A 12,307-nucleotide genomic window follows, 5' to 3' on the forward strand; every position below is an offset into this window, starting at 1 on the left:
TAAGTTGTTTCATTTCTGAGCATAAGGTTTTTCATAGTATTCCTTTATCCTCTTAATGTCTATGTGGCCTTTAATGATATTTGTAGTTTTATTGGTTTTTTCTTCTTGGTCAGTCTGGCAGGAGGCTTATCAATTTTGTTGATCTTTTAAAAAAGCAACTTTTGTTTCATTGATATTCTCTATTAATTTTCTTTTTTCAGTTTAATTGACCTCTGCTCTTATCTTTATGATTTCCTTTCCTATGCTTGCTTTGGGTTTATTTTGAACCTCTTAGCTGGAAGTTTAGATTATTTATATGAGACTTTTCTTCTTTTCTAATTTAAGAATTTAACAATATAAAGTTCCCTCTAAACACTGATTTAGCTGCATCCCACATATTTTCATCTGTTGTATTTTATCTTTATTCAGTTCAAAATATTTTTTAAAATTTATTTTTGGCTGTACCACACAGCTACCTTGGGATCTTAGTTCCCTGAGCAGGGATCAAACCTGGGCCCATGGCAGCAAAAGCACCAAGTCCTAACCACTGGACCACCAGGGAATTCCCCAGTTCAAAATATTTTAAGTTATTGGTTCAGATTTCTTTGATCTATGGGTAACTTTGATGTATATTGTTAAATTTCCAAATATTTGGCAATTTTTCAGATATATTTCTGTTATTGATTTCTAGTTTAATTCCATTGTGATCTGAGAACATACTTTATATGATTGATACTCAAATTCGTTGAGGCTTGTTTTATGATCCAAAGTATGTTCTATAATGGTGAATCTTCCATGCACACTTGAAAAGAAATTATATTCTGCTTTTGTTACGTGGAGTATTTGTAAATACAAACTGAGTCTTATTTGATAGTATTGTTCAGGTATTCTGTATCATTACTAATTTTCTGTTTACTTGTTCAGCCAGCTGCAGAGAGAGAAGTTTTGAAGTCTCCAACTATATGCTATGGATACAGCAGAGAGCAAGACAAAAAAAATTCTCTGGTCTCTTAGACCTTACCTTATAATATGGGAACTATCCAACAAATTAGTAAACACATTCTAAAGCATTCTCTTTGACTTCTCTTGTTACCACATGCTTCTGGTTTTCTTTCTACATCCCTGGTTATTCTCTGCAGTCTCTTTTGCAATCTTTACTTTTTTCTTCCTATTCTCTAGTTCAGTGGTTCTCAAATCTTAGTGAACATCACAATCACCTGAAGGGCTTGTTAAAACACTGGTTTCTGAGCTCCATCACAATAGTTTCTGACTCATTAGGTCTGGGATGAGACCCAAGAACTGGCACTTCTAACATGTTCCTAGGCTATGCTGCTGCTGCTCCAGAGACAAGACTTTTAGAGCCACTGCTTAATATATACTTCAGGATATTTCATCTCATAAATGGTTTCAATTACAACCTATAAGACTCTGTTCTGAAGAACAAACAATAATTAAAACTTATGGGTAAGGATTCAGCAAGGGAAGAGAGACAAACTGGACCAACAAAAAGTACAGAGGGAAGGCAAGGCTTTATAAGCACCCTAATGGAAGTTATTGAGTTCTCTGGGTATAGTATACATTTGTTAATTCTTTCTTCCATCGTCCATCACCTCTTCATCTGGTAGAACCACTGTGATTTTACTTTAGGAAGTTCATCACTGATGATCAGCAATGTGCTTTGTTTATGTGTGGTGTGCTTTGGGTAAAGCTGACTCTATCTCTGGTTCCAAGAGCATACATGTAACACAGGCCTGGCCAATCACTCTCCTAGGCCACAATATATGATTTGGATATGGGCAGATGATTCAAGTAAAACATTTTGATCCAATCAGAGATAATACCAGGAATCTTGTTCAAGCAATAAAGAGGTGTTCTCTATTCTGTTGGATATTCTATTAATATTCTATAATATTCTATTCTATTCTGTTCTCTATTCTATTAAGTCATGAAGTTGTAAACCAGGAATTATTGGTAACCACCTCGCCATAATGAGGGAAGAAACTATATGAAAATGTATGTAATACTGAGGAAAGCACAGCTGAGAAATGGAGAGAGTTCATGCCTTGATGATATTATGAGGTCCTGGATTAGGTCATGTTATCTAAAGCTAGACCTATCCCTGGACTATTCTGTTACATGAGCCAATCAACTACCCTTTTGTTAAAGTCAATTTAGATTGAGTTTCTCACCAACTGCAAATATAAGTCCTAACTGAAATACCAGTCAGTCTTATGGGTACAAAGAATTATTTCTGTTAGTATAGAAGTATCCTGAGGCCTGCAGCAGGTCAGCCTGGCCTACACTGAGAAGTGAAAGGCAAGTGGGTCAGAAACTCAGAGCCTAAGCCAGGCTGAACTTGGAACATTCCCTGATCAACTTATAAATGTTGTTCAGTTGTAAATATATAATGGAAAAATACCATAACTTGAAGAACCCCAAACAGTACCATGATTTTCATTTTGGTATATCCTGGCCTCAACTCAATGCAACACAAAACTCAGAAGTGAACACTGTAGTACAAAAAAGGACTCAGAAGAAGCCTGGCTTAAGGAACAGGAAACATAAAACCTAAAGGTCAGGGGTGGGGAATCTTTCATTTTTTCCTCATTTTATTCCATTCTCTTGTGCCCTAACCTCCAGGCAATCCTGTGGCAGTGATATTGGCTGGCAATGGAGGCATGCGGGAGCCAAAACTCAGAGAGCGGAACATTTCCCTCCATTGGATGGAGTTGTCACTCCAAGAGAGTAGGAACATATCCCATTGCTTTTCTTCCTTTCTTTGTCTTATTTCTGTTTGACTTTGGACATGGTACAATCATAGAAGTGGGCAGTTTGGGGTGGAAGAATAAAAAGAAGAGACTTGGGAGCTAAAAAATACTTTGGAGATAATTGAGAGAGAGGAACTTGGAAGAGTGACCCCCATAAAATTGTTTATGAACTCCGGAGCAACCCTGACCTGCTCATGAATGTATTTGATACTAATTAATATATCAAAGACTTTGAGAAGTGAGCTAACAGGTAGATCTTCACTCAGGTCTCAGGATGACCACTGGGTGGCGCATATGCTAGACAGATGCAATTAGTACTGCAAAAAAAAAATTTGAACTGATTTTGGAACCCACAGCCCACTGAAGACTAAAACAAAAATATCAGCATTTTCCTAGGATGTAAACAAAACTGAGAATCTTATAATGTAATATTCAATATGCCCAGGATACAAACCAAAAAATACTTGGCATACAAATAAGCAGGAAAATCTCAACTTGCGTGGGAAAAGACAGTCAACAGATAGCAACAATGAGATGACAGAGATGTTGGAGTCATTTGATGAGGGCTTTAAAGCAGCTATTATAAAAAATCTCTGATGGACAATTGTGAACATTATTTAAACAAATATTAAAATAGAAAGCATCAGTAAAGAAATAAAACATATAAAGAAGAACCAAATAGACATTTTAGAACTGAAACACTCAGTGAAAAAAAATTCACCTGATGGACTCAATGGTAGAACAGAGATGACAGAGGAAAGAACCAGTGAACTTAACGATAGACCACTAGATATCATCCAATATGAACAGAGAGAAAAGATTGAAAAAAAAAGTGAACAGAGTCTTGGGAACCTGTGGGACAATAACAAAAATTCTAAAATTCACATCACTGGAATCCAAGAAGGAGAGGAGAAAGAGTGCTGAATTGAAAAAAATATTTGAAGAAATAATGACTGAAAATATCCCAAGTTTGGGGAAAAACATAAATCTACAGATTCAAGAAGATGAGCCAACCCCATACAGGATATACACAAAGGAATCCATGCCCAGATACATCATAATCAAATGCTGAAAGCTAAAGAGAAAGAAAAGGTCTTGAAAGCAGCCATAGACAAAAATGTATTAGCAATAGGGGAAAAACAGATTTCACATCAAAAGCCACGGGATCCAAAAGGAAGTACACAATATTTTCCAAGTGCTGAAAGAAAAGAACTGTCAACCTGGAATTGTAAATCCAGTGAAAATATCTTTACTAATGAAGGTGAAATAAATACATTCTCAGATGAATAAAACCTAAGAAAACTTGAAATCAGAAACCTGCTCTAAAAGAATTGCTGAAAAGTTCTTCAGACAGAAAGGAAATGATACCAGAAGAAAAGCTACATCATCAGGAATAAAAAAAAGTCAAGAGAAATGGTAAATATCTGGGTAAATACAGTAGACTTTTCTCCTCTTGAGTTCTTTATAACACGTTTGATGGTTGAAAGCAAAAAACATAATGATCTCTGATAGGGTTTTAAATGTAGGTAGATATAATATATAAGACAACTATAGCATAACTATGTAGAAGGTAAAGGTATCTATATGGCAGTAAGGTGTCTACATTTCAGTTGAATTAGTAAGACACTGATCTGAAATAGATTTATTGATTCTAAATAGACTGTGAAAAGTATACATTTGGTAATCCCTAGAGCAACCACTAAAAATATTGTATAAAGAGAAATACTCAAAAGTACTATAAATGATTTATAATGGAATACTAGAAAATGTTCAAAAATAAACAAAAGAAACACAAAACAGTAGACTTGAATCCAAACATATCAATAATCACACTAAATGTAAATGAGCTAAACACACCATTTAAGAGACAGAGATGATCAGGTTGGATAAAGGAAAACATGACCGAAATATATTCTGTACATAAGTATTAAACAACCTAAATGTTCTTCAATGGGTGAATGGATAAATTGTGATACATTCCATACAGTGAAATATTACTTAGTATAAAATAACAACCATTGATACACACAAAAACTTGACTGATTCTCAAAGGCATTATACTAAGTGAAAGAAGTCAAAGATTACATAGCAATTCTCATTATATGTCATTCTATAAAAGAGAAAACTATAGGGATGGATAACAGATAAATGGTTTCCAGGGGTTAGGGGTAGGGAGGAGGCTATGACTATAAAGATATAGTACAAACAAGATTTTAGGGTAATGGAACTATACTATATTCTAATTATAGTTACATGAATCTATGCATGTGTAAAACTTTACACCAAAAGGGCAAAAAGTCAATTTTAGTGTATGATAATTTAAGAAATAAAACTTTAAAAGACAACCAATCACAATATGTGGAGCTTATTTGGATCCTGATTTTTTTTAAATCTACATAAAATGTTTTTTACATTTATGAGACATTTGGAAGTTTGAACACTCACTGTATATTTGATGAAATTAAGTAAACCGATTATTTTTAAATGTGATTATGGTTTTTAAGTCTTTTGTAAATACATACATATCTTTTATACATATAAGTAAATTCTGAAATTTTTATTGATAAAGTTGAAAAAAAAGTACTTAGGTGATGTGTGACCAGTAACGAGGTGTCGAGTCCCCTCCCCATCTCAGAACCCAGCAGAAAGCCTGCAGGGAACAATTCGGGAGTCATCCCCAATGTTCAGCAGAAGCCCCCCTGCCCCTCACATGGGCCTCAGCAAACAAAGGATTCTAATTAGCGGAGATTGGCGTTTCCAGCTGAAGCAACTGGGTGGTAGGGGGCAGGCTGTGCCGGATGCCAGGAGGCAGACCGAGGGCAGCTGCAGGTGCCCTGCCAGGAAGAGACAGCAAACCCAGGCCACTGCCACCTCCACCCCAAGCCTCAGGCTGCAGGCCCAGGTGGCCGCGCCGGGGACCTCGTAGTGGGGCGAGGGAGAGTCCCACACTCACTGGCGAAGAGTTGCTGGATGCGAGGAAAGCCACCACCAGGCCCACAGAGGAGGATGCTGGCTACGAGCCAGGTGAGGCCCACGGTGATGACCAGGGCCACGATGCGGAGGGGACCTAGAGGCATGACAGACACGGGCAAGGCCTCCTCAGATGCCAGCGAGCTCCTGAATGACCCCAGGTCCTCTCATGATCGGATCTCCCCAGGCACTTGGGAAGAAGCGAGTGGAGACCAAGAAGGTGGGAGCTCCTGGCAGGTGAAGGAGGAAGCTGAGCTCCAACCCCAAGGCTCAGCTTGGCTCTCCCTGGTGGTGTGGAGGGGCCTCCTAACCTCCTGCTTCTGAGGCTACCAATGTCTTTGAGTCCCTGCCATCCTGCCCTCCTTTCTCCTGTGATGGTGACGGAGGAGGTTCCTACTCCTTTGGAAGGCCAGGCAGTCCTGCTGTGAGCTGGGCGCCAAGCTCTCCACCCTGCTCGGCTTTCTTAGCATAGCGGTCACTTTGTCTCCCTCTTTCCCCTGTATTTTCAACACCTCCCGTCCTCAGAAAATGCGGGAGGAAAGGCCTCCTTCGGAATCACATCTGCAGCCAGCGGTGGGGCTCTGCGCCCTCCCTTCCTCTCCCTGCCGGCTTCTCCAAGGTCCTGTGCGCTGGCTTCTTCCACAGACTTCCCTCCCCGTCTCGCAACCTGCTCCACTCTGCCCTTGCCTCCATTACCCCCGCAGGACGGCTTGCGGCCAAGGCCGCCTGGGACCTTCTTGATGCCAGCGCCCCGGGTTACCTGTTGGCCCTAATGTCCCTTGACCCCTCAGGTGGCCGCACAGGCTGTGGCTCTCCCACGGAAACCCTGCTCGGCTGGCTTCTGGGACAGCGCCCTTGAGCCCCACCTGGATGCTCCTCGTCCTTCTGGCTTACATTGTCCTCCTTGACCCTCCCCTGTAAAGCTGGACTTTCCCCAGCTCCTGTCCCAGGCTGCCTTCTCATTTCCCTCTATGTATTCTTCCTGGATCATCTCATCCATTCCCATTGCCAAAATTACTATCTATATGCCAATGACTCCTTAATGTATATCTGTAGCTCAGTCCTCTCTCCTGAGCCATATCTATATATCCAACTGCTACTTTACTATTTCTATTTGGATATTTCACAGATGTCTCAAACTAAGTATTAAAATAGAACTCATCATGTCTCTTCTGCCAAAAATAAGCAAACTCCATTATTCCAGTATTTTGTATTTCAGCAAATAATCCTTCCATCCATGCAGTCAAGCAAGTCAAAATGACATTGGGGAATCCCCTATATCCTATATCCAATCTAGTACTAACTTTTGTGGTATTTTAGTTCCCAAAAGGACCTCACATTTGAGTACTTTTCCCCATCTCCACAATTTACCGTTTCTACTCTAACTCAAGTCACTAACTCAAGTTTCTCACATGGTGATTTTAGTAGTCTCTAGACTGATCCCCTTGTTCTCTTTCTTAACCCCTTATATACTAGTTTCCCTACTAAAGCCAGAATAGTCACTCTATAAAATACAAATTTGACTTTCCCTCCCTCCCCTACCACACACATACACACACCAGTAAAGCTTAAAACCTTTCAGTGGCTCCCCAATACCCTTAAAATAAAGTCCAATCTTTAACATAATTTATGAACCCTGCAATTTCTGTCCCATATCTACCATTTTGTTCTCACTGTTTGGTACTCTTCCTTGGTTTCCACTTTCTAGCCACACTGCCTTTCTTTTAATTATTCTATAGTTCTAGAGACTAATGACTCTGAGCCTCTTCATATGCTGTTCCCATTGCCTTGAATGTCTTCCTGCTCCCTTTCTTCACGTACCATTTGCTTACCTTACTTTTAACTATCTTTTAGCTTTCAGTGTAAACATCCCATTCATAGGAGAATCTTTGCTGATTATTCAACTCAAATAAAGTCAGCTATATATGCTCTTACAGTTCTCTGTAATTTTTCTTTATAAATGCTATACAGGCTACTATTATTTCATTATTTAATGACTATCTCCCTTCATATTTGAAAGCTCTACTAAGATAGGGACTATATCTATTGTTTGCTCATAATGAAAACTTTATTGCCTTATATGTGCCTGACACAGAGTAGGAGCTTATTTCATTCATTTGTGTAATGAACCCATCCTCTCTCAATATTGTTTAGAGTGTGAAAGAACTCAGTACACTATGATTTCAGTTGAAAACACAATTTATCAAAATTAAACTTTGCTAACAAAATAAAGGAAAATAAAACACATAATAATAAGTGACATTATAGATTATAAATTTCAAATCCTTTAAATAAAATCCAGCGTAGACTGACTTGGTTTGTCCAGTTTGAAAGGCATCACACTTTCCTATTTCTTTCCCTTGCTTCAACAAAGTATTAAAAAAAAACACCATCCAAAAGGCACTCTTTTCAATTATTAAACAGTATAATTATTCCTCCTCTCCCACTTTTGGTCCCTTATTTTTGCTCTAAGGGAAAGGGCTGATTTGGAAGCTCTGGCAAAGAAACACAGACTGTTAATTTGCTAAGTATTTGCTAAGGGGTTTCTCCAGCCAGAAAAATAGGGGACATTAGAATTGGATACTTTATAGATTAACATAACAGAATCACAAGTAGACAGGCCAGCATCTTACTCAGCAAGGTTTTTCCTGTCCCTTCTGAAGGATACTGGAATCATTCTGCTGCAGTTGTCAAAGTTTTTTTTTTCTCTCCTGAAATAAGATTTATAGAAACTTTCTCCTAACTACATTTTAGAAGGCTGGAGGTAGAATGATTTTCTCCTAAATTCAGAGCACATACAGTAAAGGTAAATAGAGATGAAATTTTGTTACACTAGGGGAAGTCCCCTTTGATAACAAGCTCATTCAGTCTAGAAGTAGTAGTCTATTAGAGTCTGTAGGAATCCTCACATTTCACTCCAGGCCATCTCACTCAATGTGACAGTGTTGAGATACCCCTGGAAATATCCCTGCCTTGTTCAAAAAGCTTACAAGCTTGTATGAAAGGTGCCAGTATAGCCAAGCACAAGTATAAGGTTTTTCAAAAGAACAAGATCTTGTGTGTTGTCTTTCTGGTGGGAGTTTTCCAAAGTTACTGGGTTGACTAGTAGAAAATAGTCATTCATTTGGCATTTCAGTCTGTTAATGGAAGTAATAAAAAAAGTATTCCATCAGGAGATCCACAAGTTATTGGCCAGGAAACCAAACATTTTTGCTCTGATAAGACATTTATTGGAATGACTCTCCAGATACACAATGGAGCATGATGAAGTCCACAGAAGTTGCACATGCCTTCTAAGTTTGTAGGAGTTCTACTTTCTGATTATAAGGGCTTTAGGGGATTGCAATACAGCTCCCCCTTTCTTTCCTGCATTTGAAACCAATTGAAAGATAGAGAAGTCATGCACATGAAAATCAAAACATTAGCTTTATTGCTGATAAAGCAAATACTGGAGAATGCGGCTTCCTTAGTATTGTACCAAAGAATTAGCTTTACCCATCCATTCACAGGCAATACTATACAACCATAGGTAACGTTATGTGAAAGCCTGTCCATGTAAAATGTAAGGAATAAAGAAGTGGATCAAAAAGCATGCTTCCCTGTGGTCAGCTGGCAACCAAGGGAACAGAAGGAGGAAGAAGCTCAGTTACACATGTTCAATTCATACTCTCAAATTCATCAGTCAGGTGAATCATCAGAATTAGTGGATGAAGGAATAGACAGATTCCAGGAGAGTGTAGAGAAAAAAATCTTTCCTCATGGAAACCATAGGAAAAGTTGGTCTCCACCTCCCAGAACATCAGTTTTTCACCTGCAAAATGTAACGTTCTAAAAGTCTATGCCTACAGGTAGAATAATTATATATTTCCAAACTTTGCATTGTATTTTTATTGATGAGTATTCATTTTTAACTTGATGCTACTAGTAACCTTATGATACCTTTGCAAATGACTCTTTCTAATTTGTTGGTGTTTCTCACTGTGAACATGCTGTGAAAGATACAACTATACAATTCTATGATTCAACTGACATCTGTAATCACTGATCTGAATTAGCTAAAGCACAAATGAACAAAATAAAAGGAAAACACAGGGGTCCAAGATGTCTGTAGGGACAATGGATAACATAGAAGCAGTGAGCATCCACGACTACAGATTATCCTTTGAGCACCTCTCACATATGCTGATTAATGTAGGGAAAATGCTTGGACCATATGCTATGTTAACATGTGATTTTAAAAAAAGATCAGAATTAGTTCCCTTTGGAAAGGGAAATTTTAAGCCCAATATAGGTGATGAAACAAAGGAAAGTATGTAGTTCATGCAATAGGTCAAATCTTCTGACCAGATGATTCATATTTATATTGTGAAAAGCTATGGATTAGATCCTTCTTGGTGATCTTTAAAGACTTATGGAGAATGGAAGAAGAACTCTAAAAGGTACTCAACATCACTAATCATCAGAGAAATGCAAATCTAAACTACAACTAGATCTCACCCCACACTTGTTAGGATAGATATTATCAAAAGATAAAAAGTGCTTGGAGGATGTGGAAAAATTGGAACCCTTGTACACTGTTGATGGGAATGTAAAATGGTGTAGCCACTATGGAAAACATATGGAGGGTCCTCAGAAATTAAAAATAAAACCACCATATGATCCAGCAATACAGCTGTGGGTATATATCCAAAAGAATTGAAATCGGGATCTTGAAGATGTATCTGCACTCACATCTTCATTGCAGTATTATTCACAGTATCCAAGACATGGAAACAACCTAAATGTCCATTAGCATATGAACAGAGAGAGAAAATATAGTATATACATACATTGGAATATTATTCAGCTTTAAATAAAAGGAAATCCTGCAATATGTGACAACATGGATGTACCTGAAGGATATTATGCTAAGTGAAATAAGCCAGTCACAGAAGGAAAAATGCTGCATGATTCCACTTACATGAGGTATTTAAAATAGTCAAGCTCATAGAAGCAGAGAGTGGAATGGTGGTTGTCAGGGGCTGAAAAGAGGAGAAAATGGGGAGATGTTGTTCAATGGGTATAAAGTTTCAGTTATACAAGATGAATAAGTTCTAGAGATCTACTGTACAACATAGTGCCTAGAGTTAACAGTACTGTATTGTACACTTCAAAATTTTGTTAAGAGTCTAGATCTCATGTTAAGCATTCTTACCCCAATTTTTAAAAATGGGCAAAAGATATGAACAGACACCTCACCAAAGAAGATACACAGATGGCAAATGAGCATATGAAAAGATGCTCCTCATCACACATCATCAGGGAAATGCAAATTAAAACTACAGTAAGGGGCTTCCCTGGTGGCGCAGTGGTTGAGAGTCCGCCTGCCGATGCAGGGGACACGGGATCGTGCCCCGGTCCGGGAGGATCCCACATACCGCGGAGCAGCTGGGCCCGTGAGCCATGGCCGCTGAGCCTGCGCGTCCAGAGCCTGTGCTCCGCAACGGGAGAGGCCACAACAGTGAGAGGCCCGCGTACCGCAGGAAAAAAAAAAAAAACTACAGTAAGATACCACTACACACCTATTAGAATGATGAAAATCCAATGAAGAAGAAGCACAACAGGAAATCTCATCCACTGCTGGTGGGAATGCAAAAAAATGATGCAGCTACTTTGGAAGACAGTTTGTCAGGTTCTTACAAAATAAAAATACTCTTACCATATGGTACAGCAATCACGCTCCTTGGTATTTACCCAAAGGAGCTGAAAACTTAGGTCCACACAAAAACTGCACACAAATGCTTATGGAAGCTTTATTCATAATTGCCCAAACTTGGAAGCAACCAAGATGACCTTGGTAGGCAAATGGAGACATAAACTGTGGTCCATCCAGACAATGGAATAGTATTCACTGCTAACAAGAAATGATCTATCAAGCCACGAAAAGCCATGGGGGAACCTTGAATGCATATGACTAAGTGAAGGACGCCAACCTGAAAAGGCTGCAGACTGTATGATTCCAGCTATAAGACACTCTGGAAAAGACAAAACTATGGAGACAGTAAAAGGATCAGTGGTTGCCAGGGGTTTAGGAGGGGGAGGGAGGGATGAACGTGCTGAGCACAGAGCATTCTTAGGGCAGTGAAACTACTCTGTATGATGCTATAATGGTGGATACATCACATCGTGCATGTGTCCAAACCCATAGAATGTACAACACGAGGGTGAACACTAATGTAAACTACGGACTTTAGCTAATAATAACATATCAATCTTGGCTCATCAATTGTAACAAATGTTCCACTCCAGTGAAGGACGTTGATAATGGGGAGACTATGTGTGTGTGGGGGCAGGGGCTATACAGGAAATCTCTGCATCTTCTGCTCAAGTTTGCTATGAAACTAAAAGAGCTCTTAAAAATATAAAGTCTAGGGCTTCCCTGGTGGCGCAGTGGTTGAGAGTCCGCCTGCCGATGCTGGGGACGTGGGTTCGTGCCCCAGTCCGGGAAGATCCCACATGCCGCGGAGCAGCTGGGCCTGTGAGCCATGGCCGCTGAGCCTGCACGTCCGGAGCCTGTGCTCCGCGACGGGAGAGACCACAGCAGTGAGAGG

The 12,307-nt window shown here is 39.3% G+C and overlaps 1 non-coding gene across 1 annotated transcript; it reads right to left on the reverse strand.

Annotated features, from left to right (window-relative positions):
• Positions 1–468: 468 nt before the first annotated feature.
• TRNAK-UUU (transfer RNA lysine (anticodon UUU)) lies at positions 469–541 on the reverse strand. The gene has a single exon. It is a non-coding gene; the product is annotated as a tRNA-Lys (tRNA).
• Positions 542–12,307: the final 11,766 nt, after the last annotated feature.

Source organism: Delphinapterus leucas, chromosome X, assembly GCF_059928025.1.
Source record: "Delphinapterus leucas isolate spDelLeu-1000000601 "Yukka" chromosome X, BTC_Dleu_Yukka2, whole genome shotgun sequence".
Taxonomy (NCBI): domain Eukaryota; kingdom Metazoa; phylum Chordata; class Mammalia; order Artiodactyla; family Monodontidae; genus Delphinapterus; species Delphinapterus leucas.